This window comes from Epargyreus clarus, unplaced genomic scaffold (genome assembly GCF_041222505.1).
Source record: "Epargyreus clarus isolate Ecla_fem2 unplaced genomic scaffold, WU_Ecla_fem_2.2 ptg000029l, whole genome shotgun sequence".
NCBI classification, from domain to species: Eukaryota; Metazoa; Arthropoda; class Insecta; order Lepidoptera; family Hesperiidae; genus Epargyreus; species Epargyreus clarus.
The window spans coordinates 298,337-312,805 of NW_027332235.1; positions in this window are offsets into that span (position 1 = coordinate 298,337).

Sequence of the window (14,469 nt, forward strand, 5' to 3'; positions counted from 1 at the left end):
CCTTCACCGTTTAAGCAATCAACTGGACTAGTGGACTGCATGCTCGTTTATTACTTAAATATTTTAAGAAAATCTTGCTTGGCAGGTTAATAAAACTTTGTTCTTACATAGTAAAACAGTTTCTAAAAACATTGAATCCCAGTCCCAAGGAATGTAATATCGGGGAACGTGACATTATTCTCACTTACAACGCCACGATACGATTACATTTTTACGCCATTATTTAGTGCGTACCCTCGTCAAAGTATTTATCGCTGGTAGCTGATTCTACTATGAAATTAGAAATAAAGATAGAACACATAATAAATATTGATCTTTCGCGTTCGAATTTATGAAAAAAATGTACAATACTAGCTTTATTTCATTTATTGCGAGTTGATATGAGATTATTAGCAAGGTCTATTAGCCAAAAGATTTTTAGTATGATCATAAGGTCGTTTGTCCACTGCACCGTCACCGAGCCGATAGCGAGAGAGATTATTTCGGGCCGATTTTAATTATGTCGTGACGGTGATAGTTTGTCCACCGCGACCGATATTGGCGGTTTATTTTGTTCGATCGATATCGGCGTGTGACGACAGTGTATGGACAAGTTCCAACGTGTTTTATATTGCCGGCACATCGGCCCGTCGAAATCTCGGTGTCGATCTAGCGGTCACGCCGATCCACTCGTAATATCGGCGGCGGGAATGACGGTGCTCGGGTGACAGACGTGATCAGTAGAACTGCATGTACGTCATCATCATCAACCCATTACTGTCCCACTGCTGGGCACGGGTCTCCTCTCAGAATGAGAAGGATTAGGCCATAATCCACCGCGCTGGCCAAGTGCGTATTGGTAGACTTCAAATACCTTTAAGATTTTTTTTTTATAAATCTCTCAGGTATGCAGGAACACATAAAACATCGTGAGGAAACTCACGATGTTTTCCTTCACCGTCTAAGCAAGTGATAATTAATTTCTAATACGCACATAAATTTGAAAATCAGAGGTGCGTGCCTGGGATTTGAACCTCGGACCCCTCGATCGAGAGGCCGCGTTTCTTAACCACTAGGCTATCACTGCTTTTTTTATTACTGCATGTACGTAACAACTTTAATCCTTCAATTTTCTAAAGACTCCTATCCACTCGCTTCTCGCTTCTAAGCGATAAGACCGCCTATTTGTATACTGTCTCATATATTGTTTTATATGTCGCTTATATTTGGTGTACAAATAAAGATTGTGTTGTTGTTGTTGTGATCCAATATCTGCTAATAACAACCAGTACCAGCTTAACAAATCCTCGGAAGCACTGAAATGCTCATAAAATTAAGCCACTAACGGTCACCCATTCAATTCCTGACTACGTCCGGAATTGCTCAACTTTGTAGATTTTATATCCACAAGCTGCGAGACTATACGCCCTTTCCTTCACCCCCGTCAAAATCTGGAATACAAACATAAGTTAAATATCATCATCATCAACCCATTACTGTCCCACTGCTGGGCACGGGTCTCCTCTCAGAATGAGAAGGATTGGGCCATAGTCCACCGCGCTGGCCAGGTGCGTATTGGTAGACTTTACATACTTTTAAGATTATTATTTTTTTTATAAATCTCTCAGGTATGCAGGTTTCCTCACGATGTTTTCCTTCACCGTCTAAGCAAGTGATAATTAATTTCTAATACGCACATAAATTTGAAAATCAGAGGTGCGTGCCTGGGATTTGAACCTCGGACCCCTCGATCGAGAAGCCGCGTTTCTTAACCACTAGGCTATCACTGCTTACTACTAGGCTATCACTGCTTACTTAAATATTGACTATATGATATGCAAGTTAAATATAGACTTGCTAATATTTAAATACTTCAGTACCTGTTATCTTTACATTATAACGTCGTTATTAACATTATTTTTGGCGGTCCACCTACATGTTTGTGTTAGTAAGTGGCCTAACCCTTTTGTAAACGAAAACGGCGGGAAACGTACATTTTTTAAATAATGTTTTTGTAATTAAAACAATCTATCATTACCTAATTGGAAATAAAGTCTGACGGAAAGCCACACTATCACACATGGACGTTTTCAACAAGTCACCAATGCATTGCCGGCGTTGGAGGAGAGCTCTTTTTGCATCTTTTTTGAAGAGCCCTGTGGAATACCTCAGGGGGAAATTGGAATTCCTAATTTGAAATTTCAATGTTGCTTATAAAAGAATAGAACTCTTCAAACAATTACTGATCCACGAGAATATGGCGAATTATCGTTTATGATAGCACTCCTTCCTTAATATTGAATTGAATTATTATACGAGGCACTTACAATCACGTAAATAAACTTTCTGCAGCTCTTAGTTTCCATATTTGCTGATTGCTATTTGTCGATGAAGAATAAACTTGTTGCTACGATTGAAAAGGGTTAGTAGATTTTCTCAGAAAGTTTCAGTTTGTTACAGTTCTAAGCAAACTTATCATTAGGTTACTGTGGAGCGAGTAATGCTCGTAGAATGTTTGATAGAACTTTTCATGTCGGTACACAGAAAATGCAGGGCTGTAAGAAAGTATATGAATATTTTCACGAATAACTTTAAAAGAAAATTCTTTAGTTGATTCTCTCCTATGTATACATCCGACTAGAGATGAAGGCATATTGTTTTGTGGGAACACATTTTTGTTAAAATGTTAGGAACGATGATACAAAATTTATATGTCAAATAAGGGTATTAACTAAAGAGGGGCGTATAAAAAGGCGCTGTAGATCGCTTACTGGGGATTCCATTCATAGATGATAAGTACACTTAATATTCCATTTCTGATTGTTGTAAAGAACGTTACTCTGCCACTTTTGTTATCGAATTTGTGTTAGTTGTGTTATTTTGTTAATTTAGTGAAGTGAAGTAAAATGTTCTCGGTTTATAAAAGTTGTTTTTATGGTTTTAAAGAATTTCCTGACAAGTTACTTGAGAATAATATAGACTTTAAACTCAGTTAGGATTAGGGTTCTATCTGAGATTGACCACAGATGCGTTGCTATATCTGACACGAGTTTGAGAAATTACCCCATACGAGGTTTTCAATTACCTCATACCCGCAAAAATAATAATATTATTTTTCTAATAATTGTGCTTAAATAATTATTAGAAAAATAATATTATTATTTTTCAAAAATAATTAATATTATATGAAACTTTTAATGTGACCTAAGAATGGCTGTTCCAAATTACCTCAAATTTATTTATTCGTTATTTTCGATAAATGGATGCGATTGTTTTGATTAATTACGTACTGTTTAATCAAAGCACAGATGAACAATAAATCTTTTTGAATTAAAATTATTGCTGGCACAGGTGTGGTACATCTGTAGGAGCTTAGTTTCATTTGTTTTTACTGGAATCATCTATCTCTCGGCCAATTACTCACACTTGTCAGAGAAGATATTAAAATTCGTAAAGCATCCTCTGATTTATTTAATTTGTTTGCGCAAGGTTAGTTGGGATAAAAACGGAACGCGAAAACATTTTGATGGAAATTGTAAGTTAATTTGGCTGTATTTTTTGGCTACATTAGGCTATAAATAATATCCATCAGCTTTTAAAAGTCCACTGCTGAATATAGTGGTATTTTCTGCGCCACTCCGACCTGTCTTGAGCCGTCTGAATCCAGCGGTTACCCGAATTCCTCTTCAGGTCATCAGTCCACCTAGTCAGGGGGCGTCCTGTACCCTTACCATGAGTTTTTACGTTTTGACAAATATGTGTGTTTTGGTATTTGTTTACGTATTTGCCCATACAATTTCCAATCAGGGCCCCTAGCGGATTGTTTCAGAACTATAGTGTCAGTAACGTAATATTAAATGTCTTAATTGACAAAACGGCTCTTTATGTTTTGTCTCTCTTTTTTGCGAACATGTGAGGCAGACAAAAAGACTTGAGCCCTTACTTATTGTTACGTTTACTCAGTCTACAGAAGCAAACGGAACAGAATAATGGATTGAGTAACGTAACGTAAAATTGTGGGATGTCTTGAAAACTCATGGTAAAGATACTGTACTCTTTTTGCCCAGATGTGGTCTCTATTCGAGGACCTTCTTACCCCATCGGTTATCTGTCTTCCGGACTATGTGGCCAATTGAAAATATGTACAATGTACATGTATAATAATGACCATTTAAGAAAATATACTCAAATTAGCCTGCAATTTTAACCGACTTCAAAAAGGAGGTGGTTATCAATTCGGCCGGTATCTTTTTTTTATGTATGTACACGAATTACTCCGCCGTTAGTGAACCGATTTTAATAATTATTTTTTTATTGTGTAGGGACGAGCTGGAAATTGGTTATTTCTGAAGTCGGCGCTCATATTAGACACGCTGTTTACATCGTTATCCAACTAAATATATTGAGCGCCGACTTCAGAAATATGTACTAAACCAACATTTATTTCAATTATTTTTTACTTTGTAGTGACATAGAAGTCGGTTGTATTTTTTGTTAAAAAAATTTTATACATACGAAATTACCCCAGCACCTTTTTTTCTCAAACTTTGTCTTACATTAATATATGAGGTCTTTAATTGTTACAAATTGTAAAAGAGGTCAATTTATTTGGCGTGAGGGCTTAAATAAAAATATTATTTATTTTGTAAAATATACAAAGTTCGAGAATTAATAAAATGTTTATTAATTTGAGTTAGTACGAGTACTTATTTATACAGATCGCAATATTTGTTTTCGCAGTTTTATTTATAAGCAATTTCGACAAAAACTACATCTTAGATAGATCATCAATGGATACATAAGTAAAGAGTAAGCAATTGACTAATTTGTGGAAGGAAATAAAATGAATTTCATTAGTCATAGTACACGTCAAATGAAATTGTGCTAATGAAAAAGGCGCCAAAAACTGACAACGACAGCAAATGAGCGGTCGAAATAGGCACATTTGCTAGGTATTAGCAAACAGGGGAAGTCTTTGTGTGCTAATTGTGTAATCTATTACAGGATCCGTGGTCAATAGGAGACAATGGGAGCGGGAAGGCGTAAACGCTTTGTATAAATGCGTTCCCATTTTCTAGTTCCGGGGTAAACTTTATCTAATTTATATGTAACGCGACTAAGGAAGACTTTTTGTAACATAAAGTAGCATTTAAGCATGCACTTGATGTTTAGTGGTCCCGTCGTCCAAGGCAATCTGTAATCAACCCTCTATAAGATAACAAAATTAGATGCCTACCTGAGGTCGACCACAGGTTGGTTGCAACGGAGATAATGGACTAAGTGAAGTTGGGACGCCTCGGAAAATTCGGTCTCCTTTAATAACTACGTCCTTTTGCTATGGAAAACAATCTTTATTTATCTTATGGGTAAGGTAATATTGTATAAGCAGTGATAGACTAGTGGTTGGAAATTTAACTTCTCAAATGGTCCGTGGTTCGAACCCTAGGCACGCATGCCCGCTTTTCACGTTTTATAATATTGTGACAAGTGGTTGCAAATTTAACTTCTCAAATGGTCCGTGGTTCGAACCCTAGGCACGCATACCTGATCTTGCACGTTTTATAATATTGTGACTAGTGGTTGGAAATTTAACTTCTCAAATGGTCCGTGGTTCGAACCACACACTAGGCACACATGCCTGCTTTTTCACGTTATATAATATTGTTCAAAGAGTGAAAAAAAATTGTGAGAAAATGTGAACATCTGAGAGTTCTAAAAAAGTGTTTTACGAGTATGAGTGTCAAATGTCTCCGCGCTGATCAATGAGTGTCTACCAATATGCACTTGGCCAGCGCGGTGGACTATGGCCTAATCCTTCTCATTTAGGGAGGAGACCCGTGCCCAGTAGTGGGACATTTAATGGGTTGATCATGATGATAGATGGTGTGTGAAGTCTTGAAACATAATTGTTTAATCGTGCATAGGTACTTATTTAGCTTAGGTACACGTGTTCCTACCGTATTTGATGTAGAACGTCTTGTATTTATAAAACCCTTTGACATAACGTATATAAACAAATGCAAGGAGCAAAACCATTTCCTTTTCCTTACATGTTTCTTCAAATAATATAATAATTTAGTATTCAAACAAAAGCTCGACTGACTAAAATAACTAATTAAAAATGGAAATACAAACATTACAAAATTGCAACCAATGACATTGTATCAAATAAAATAGAAATTGAATATAATTTTATGGCTCTACACACATAGTTTTTGATTTTCTTTTTCAGTAATTGTTGTTAATCCTCTAATAGTAGGTACTTGTTGTTCCCTTCTCAAGTAACTATGTTTGAGTCGAGTTTTTTTTATCATACTTTTTATCATTTTATTTATATCCTAAAAAACAATAACAAAAAATATTACTCACTCAAAAGTCAAAGCATGAAATATTTATCAGGAATATTCCCGGAAAGTGCACAGTCGTGTTTGCCGTAGCCGCGAACTTGTCAGCTATCTTTGGCTGTGCCTTTGCTTTTGAAAAATGGATGCGGTAGAAAACTTATCGTAAATAATAAAGAAATCTTGAAATATGTTAATATGATGAAAACGTGCCTGGAATTCTTCTTAAATTCCAAAAGGTGAATGAATAAAACTATCCTTAGTGAAAATGGTAGACTACTTACTTAAATGTAAGAGATCTCCATATTTTACAGTTATTTAAGAGCATTATAGGACCCCAACAAAAGTATTCCTCCAAAAATAACCAATCACGATATATGAGTAATCTAAATATATATAACTCAAAGGTGACTGACTGACATAGTGATCTATCAATGCACAGCCCAAACCACGCGACTGATCGGGCTGAAATTTGGCATGCACGTAGATGTTATGACGTAGGCATCCGCTAAGAAAGGATTGATCAATTCTTCCCCCAAGGGGATAAAATAGGGGATGAAAATATTACTTCGTAACGCGCACGAAACCGCGGGGAAAAGCTCGTTAACAATAAAATCGATAAAATCGGATGGCACAAAAGTCGGATGGCACTCACCCTAGAATAGTGTTAATACTGAAATATAAAGTTTACACTCAACGAGACGTTTCAATAAAAAAAAAAACGCGACAGTTTAAAATAGTGGAATCTAACTACACCACATGTGTTAGAATTTGTCAAGCCATTTAAGCTGTGCCAAAGAATGGGATATATGATGTATATACCGATACGCTCGACATATATAGACACACGCTCGAAAAACATTACGCTCAAAGCGTAACTTCAATAATATGAATAAGTGCTTTATTTATGTCCATGAAGTAACAAATATTAGACTCCAAATCGTAACTTCATGTAATAATCCACGTCGAGAAGTTATTATGTTATCCGGTCGCCCAAAGTGATTGTTTCCCGCTTTGTGTGTCCGACACAAATACGGAACCGAAACATCCACTAACTTTGTTTTATTTCGTTTCGTTGTTGTTTCATCATAATCATTATATTTTACAACTTTTATTTGACTTATGTTGTTAGTTCGATTGTATTTGTCAAGTTTTGCAACAGATTTTAAGCCAGTTAACTCTGATTGAGTTGAAATTTTGAAGGACCCTTTGTGGTTCGACTCCGGCGGCACCACCACCACACCTATTTCTGGTTCTGGTTCTGGTTTAAAGGGTAAGGGAGCCATACTTTTCCGAGGCGTTCCAGTTTAGTCTTCAAGGGTAGCGGCGCATCTGTGGCCGATCTCAGGTAGGATTATCTAATCCTATCTGGGGTTGATTAGATGTCCATGGCGGCAATGGCCACCTGCCGTAAGGTGGACTGCGTGCTCGTCCGCTACTCCTATATTATAAAAAAGCAAGATTATTTTGAAGGCAATAAATATTTAGTAAGCTATTCAAAAACCAATATCATGGGCGTCTCAAGATGGCGGATCCATAATTTTTTATGCACCTCCATGATATGAGCATTAAATTAAAGGGTTTTCTGAGAATATGAAAATCAATTTGACGTGACTAAGGAGCTTGTTAATATAAATATATGTTATAATATAGAAGTAGCTAGTAAAAGAGGATGCAGTCCATCTGATGCTCTCTGCCACGGATAAACATCTGTAATTAATCCCAAATAGACCCACAATACCAGCTTAACCCACTTGACTCTGATTCTGTACAGAAACACGCGATGCGAATCGCGATGACACAGCGATCTCTGATCTTAAGCCTGCGAAGGGACATAGGTTCCCTCTCCGTTTTCTACCGGCTTTACAATGGTGAGTTCTGAGGAACTGTTCGATCTGGTGCCTAGGTCACCTTTCCTCCATTGCACCACTCGCCGAAGAATGAAGTTCCATCCACATCAACTGGACCCGTGGCGCTCCTCCACGGTTCGGTTTGAACGTTCATTTTTACCGCGTACGTGCAAAATGTGGAATGAACTTCCTCCTGAGGTATTCCCTCAGGACTATGACATAGGGCTCTTCAAGAGGGGTGTAAAAAGAGCTCTCCTTCAAAGCCGGCGATGCATTGGCGACTCCTCTGGTGTGGCAAATGTCCATAGGCGGCGATGACTACTTTCCATCAGGTACCCCGTCAGCATCATCGTTAGGCTACATATAAAAAAAATGATTAGTTTCCTACTTGAGTTAAGGTCGGCTAAATATGCCCATAATGACTAAGAACGTGGAACGCGTCGTATTTGTGTCTCTCCCTTATACGCCCTTTAAATCAAAACACATAAGCACTTATCACAGTTGTTACAAGGCAGTAATAGAAATAGGTGGTGCCTCCAGAATTGAACCAGGAAACATTCTACCACTTTCAAAACCACTTTTTTCGTTGACAAGGGAGAAACCTTCAAAAGGGGGGTACCCGACGGGATGAGAGTGACGCCGGGTTACGTGGGACTTCTACCGCACTAAACCCATCCTCGGCGTTTGGTGGAGAACTCCGGGATCACCGACGGAACACAACCGGAGTCCTCCTAAAGCGATGCCCTTCTATCGGGCTCTGCCCTGGGGGGAGCAATTTACGCTCCTCCCACATCCCCTGGTGATTACAGCGATATGCGACCACACAAACCACTGTCCTTCCCGGGATCGCTTGCTGGACGGTTTGAGCTCCCACTCTTGCCGCCTGCAACCCTGGAAGCCCCTTTTAGTCACCTCTTACGACAGGCAGGGGATAGCCCTACTCTGACGGAGCCCTATTCTGGTCCCGGTACTACAGGGACAACCGCTTTCAAAACCTAGATAATTTTGAAACCATTAACCACGAAACCTTGACACTTTTTAAAAATTGGGATATAAAGTAGAGTCGCTAATGATCCGGCCGTAATACTCAAGCCAATAATTACAGTGGTTTTGTTGCTCTCGAAACAAAAGAACAAATGCACGCACTTAAGGCTTTTGTGGACTCCAACAATGTCGCAGACAATAGCACGAAAGGTTTTAAGTTAAAAATGAATTTAGTTTACTCTTGTAAGTCTAAAAATTAATTTAGGGATAAGATTATTCAAGTAATGCAAATATATTTATGTATATTTATAAGCTTTTTAAAAACGCTCTCCTCTTTTAAAATTTTCATCGAAATAACCATAGATAAGTATAGATATCTCACCGCCTTGTAATTGAAGGAAGCCATCAAATGACTTAAACAGCTGACAATTCTGTCAGCCGTTTAATGGCTGTCATGGTGTAATTTACGGGGAATAAGCCCGACATGCGCAGTTAAGACACGAAATCGAAGAAAAAGTGCGAAGAAATACCGTTTCATTCGTAAATGATCTAAAAACTACATTTTTTTAATATTTTTCAAACACGAAAATAATTGACAGTGACAATTGTCAAAAGGTTACATTTTTTTGTTAGGAGCGAGTAATCTTTACTAATCTATGGAAATAACCTTGAAGAAAATTTTAAAAGTACGTAAGAACCTCGTTTAAAAAGATTAATCTGTGAAAAAGGCGGACGGGTAAACTTGTTATAAATAATCTTACTTGTCTGTTTGTACCAGCTATGCTTCCTTCATTACTTTAAGTACTTAATTAAATTGTAAATGCCGTCATTTTTATGGAAAATACGTGTTATGGAGTATTTTTGCTCCTTTCTTTATTAATGAATAATACATCGTGAAGTTGTCATTATGCTATGTATAGAGTTGATAATCTACCATTAAATGATTAATTAATTTTGGGGGATATACTCGTAGTTTGATGGGATTGACTTAAAGCAGTAAGGCGAACATTACTAAGGTTAGAAATAATATAGTCAAAAACTAAAAACCACGAAAAAATCACACAATGAACGTCATTAATCCTGACGATCCTGAGTTGAATGGGACAAAATTATTGAACTCGAGTATTGTCATCGGTACAATTTGCTCAGCTTACGCGTTTGTCCACCGCCACCGTAACCGAGCCAATACCGATAAAAGAAGTTATATATAATAAATAGTCAAAAAGTATACAAGTCAAAAAGTATACAATAAAAATTGAATTTATTTTTGAGCTTCGTAAAAATAATTAGTCGCGTTCCACACACCTTCATTATAAACTAATTACCCCACTGGGAACGAGTGAAACCTAGAACCGGAACTAGCACAAAATTAGCTCAAAATTTCAAAGAACTTTATACTAACAAGTATAAATAATTCCTCGTTAGTATTGTATTGAAATAACCTTTGTAAACACGTGCTGGAATCAGACGTAGAACTTAAACTTTTAATTAATTCCCACGTAATAGAAGCAAAGGCGGCCGAACTTTGCCAACTGCATCGTATGTCAGCAAACATGGTTAATGCGCTTCAGATGATGAGCGGTTGATACGCAGCGTTTTTTAAAACACTGAGAATAAGGGTAGAACGATTATAAAGTTCTTTTTTATTTTATTGTTTAGGGCAAATACTGAAGTATTTTTTTCTATTTGCTACTACTATTTATTTTTATTTTATTTCTTGTATATTACATCTCTCCTCGCTCTCTCTTTACCCTTGAAGTTTATCCTTCTTATAGCTGGAGTGAGCCGATTCTAAGGAATATAAGCGTAAGATAAGTGCGTTCGGAAGTCTGGTGAAGAAATTATATAAATTATGAAAAATATGTAAATGGGACACAATATTTGAATACATACTTATGTTATTAATTAATGTTAACTTAACTTAAAATAATCATTCTACAGTATTTCATAAGTTAATATTGTTCTCGGAAGAGCGGAGGCTCCTAATACAGGCACTGCGTGCTTAAAAGGAGGCTCTAGCCACTTACTGATGTAACACACCTTATGAATAAATAAATGGTTAAAATGTTTAAATGTTTAATCTGTAATAAACTGTAAATGATTATTATGTTAAATCATACTACGTATAAGGCGTTGAATTTGATCAACGCCTGGCTGGTAAACGACCTGGATATGTTATTTGTTGCTTCATTGTTTATCCTTTTATCTATTTAATTAGTAAGGAGATAACGAGTGTTAAAGTAAAACTGTAATGTATATTCTTGATTTATACTTGATGCTTGTGAATATTTTGTTGATAATTAAGTAACCAGTAATTTATTTAACACAAACTTCAAACCGCCAATAATGTGAAGAACCTACTAACAAAATTAACTTTGCGCGCACACACGCGCAAAACTACCCCTTTGTTATACATATACCCTTATAACTTCAGATAAATTCTTGTCACTTTGCACTACGTAGTTATTTTGAACACAACCTCGAATTTTGAACTTTGATGGAAACTCTATTGTCATTTGATTTTGGTAGTAAGGTAACAGGAAGCAGGTTTTGTACAGAAATTTTCAGAAAAAGATTTTCAAATTAAAAGCGAATCGGTATTAGGACTTTACGTTCTAGATTTTATTAACACTTACGAACTTAGTGGTAAACTGGCCTAGTGCGAAGTTCGAGTCCCAGGCATGTGTTTTTCGAAAACTTATTACAAGTCAATTATGATGACTCGCTGTACCGTAGAAAAAAATATCTTTAGAAAAATGTGTAACAAAGATTAATGTGTAAGATCAAATCAAATCAGATCAAAATAAATCTCATACATTTAGTTATTGTAATACAGTGGGGGTTTTAAAAAATATCATTTTAATACTCATGTAATGTTTTTTATATTTTTTTATATTATATTATAGGAGTAGCAGACGAGCATGCAGTCCACCTGATGGTAAGTGGCTACAGCAGCCCATGGACATCTGTAATCAACCCCTGAGGACTAAGCTGGAACACCTCAGAAAAGTATGTCTCCCTTACCACACCCTTAAAAACGGAACACAGCAGCGCACACTGCTATTATTAGAAATAGGTGTGGCGGTGGTGCCGCTGGAGTCGAACCACAAAGGATTCTACCACCTTCAAATAAACATAATAAACATTATGTTTTGTATTGTAAATATTTACGACGTTACTCATTGCCAGTTTTGTTTTAAACGAATTAACGCTACACCTATTAATGCAGCATTGGAAACGACATAATAGGCTCTTATAAAATTAATTAAGAGATTGGAACAAAGCCTACTCGCGGGTTCATGCAAATAGGCATGAAGTGAGTTACTTCATAAATATGTATGTATCTTTCGTACTGATTACAGATATGATTAGTGGACGTTAATGTTAATTAAGGGATCGTACCGCTACTTAAAGTACATTTATCCTTTTCGTATGTACGAGTATAAAAAAAAATGTAATTTAATTGTAAGTCAAAGTACTATTTGTACTTTACTATTAGCCGCGTGATGAACCGGTCACCATACCGGTCTGACACGCAGTGGGTTCCGGGTTCCATCCCTGGCCAGACAGATATCTGAATGATTAATTTATATATCTGATTTGGGTCTGGGTGTTAGTGTATTTGTCTTCGTGTGTCTATGGCACCCATGACACTGGAAATATATGTATTTATCACAACTCTTTCTGCTCTACTAATGCAATGAGGTACGCTCTATTGCGTTTTACTAACAGGGTGCAGCATGGGTCATGTATTAATGCAATGATCATCAATAAAATTGTCTAATACAATAGAATACTACAAAGACCGAAGATTGTAGTTTAATTAAGTCAACAACAATAAACTCAATAAAGTTTTAATTAAGTCATGAATAATAAAGTCTATGAACAAAATTACCACATTATAATCCGCCCAAACTGCTAATCCGCTCTGAATATAGAAATGAATCGCGTCGCCATAGCAAATTGTATGACTACATTTGTTCGCAATAACTTTAGAGCGGACTAACAGTTTGGCGCGGACTATACATTACTAACATTACTTATTACACATTCCGTGAAGTAGCATAGATTGTTGAAAACTTCGTCCCTAATCAACTTCCTTTGCGGAGAGGTGATAATAGGGATGGCGATTCTTTCCAAAAAATCGATTCCACTCGAAGTGGAATAAATCGGTTCACACAAAAATCCAGGCCCATAGAATATTCTCCAAAGATCGATCTTCGATCTTTTCAGATCGAAAAAAGGTCATCAGGACCAAACAAGCAAAAAGATCGACTTTCGGTTTTCTACGATGGAAAATCGATTCACTGAATCGATTAATTGCTGGAGATCGATTAAAGTAATCGATTAATTACTGGATATCGATTAAAGTAATCGATTAAATACTGGATATCGATTAAAGTAATCGATTAAGTACTGGATATCGAATAAAGTAATCGATTTTTTGGCCCAAAAGATCAATGCTTCGATTAATCGATCTCAGATCGTCATCCTTAGGTGCTAAAAGAAGGAACTTGTCATAGAAGTTATGAGAAATCACGGTAAATCTCACAAGTTTCCTCCACTCCGGATAACGCGCCCCATTAAGTGAAATGTGGAGTTTTCCAAGTTTGGATCAATTACTAAGTTTGTTTCCGGGGAGAGAATGGAAGAATATAAGTGTAATTATCATAAATATCGTTTTATTGTGTTACGTTATTTTAAAGATAATTCTTATATTTGTCTACTGGGCTGCGGCAGGTAGGTAATGTTTTTTTTTTTATAATATAGGAGTAGCAGATGGGGTAAGTGGCTTCTGCCACCCATGGACATCTGTAACCAACTCCATATAGGATTAGATATTCCTACCTGAGGTCGGCCACAGATGCGCCGCTACCCCTGAGGACTAAGGTGGAATGCCTCGGAAAAGTATGTCTCCCTTACCACGCCCTTTAAAACGGAACACAGCAGCGCCTAACACTGCTGTTATTTGGTAGAAATAGGTGTGGCGGTGGTGCCGCCGGAGCCGAATCACAAAGGGTTCTACCACCTTTAAAATGTTTTATGTATATACTAGTGTTGGGAATAGGCCACAGGAGAACGAGAAAATAAACTATGAAATATAATAAAATAAAATTCACTCCAAAAAGATACTTTTTATTATATCGAATCATTGACAGAATGACAAATTAGAAGAAGTAAAAATATATGTTTTTCAGCTGCCAGCTTTATCATATATAACCTACTTGAATATTATACATTATAAGAGGCTTGAGTTTTTGCTATATTCCAACAGCCTCCCTCAAAAATTCAAGTATAAAACAATTTATAAATAC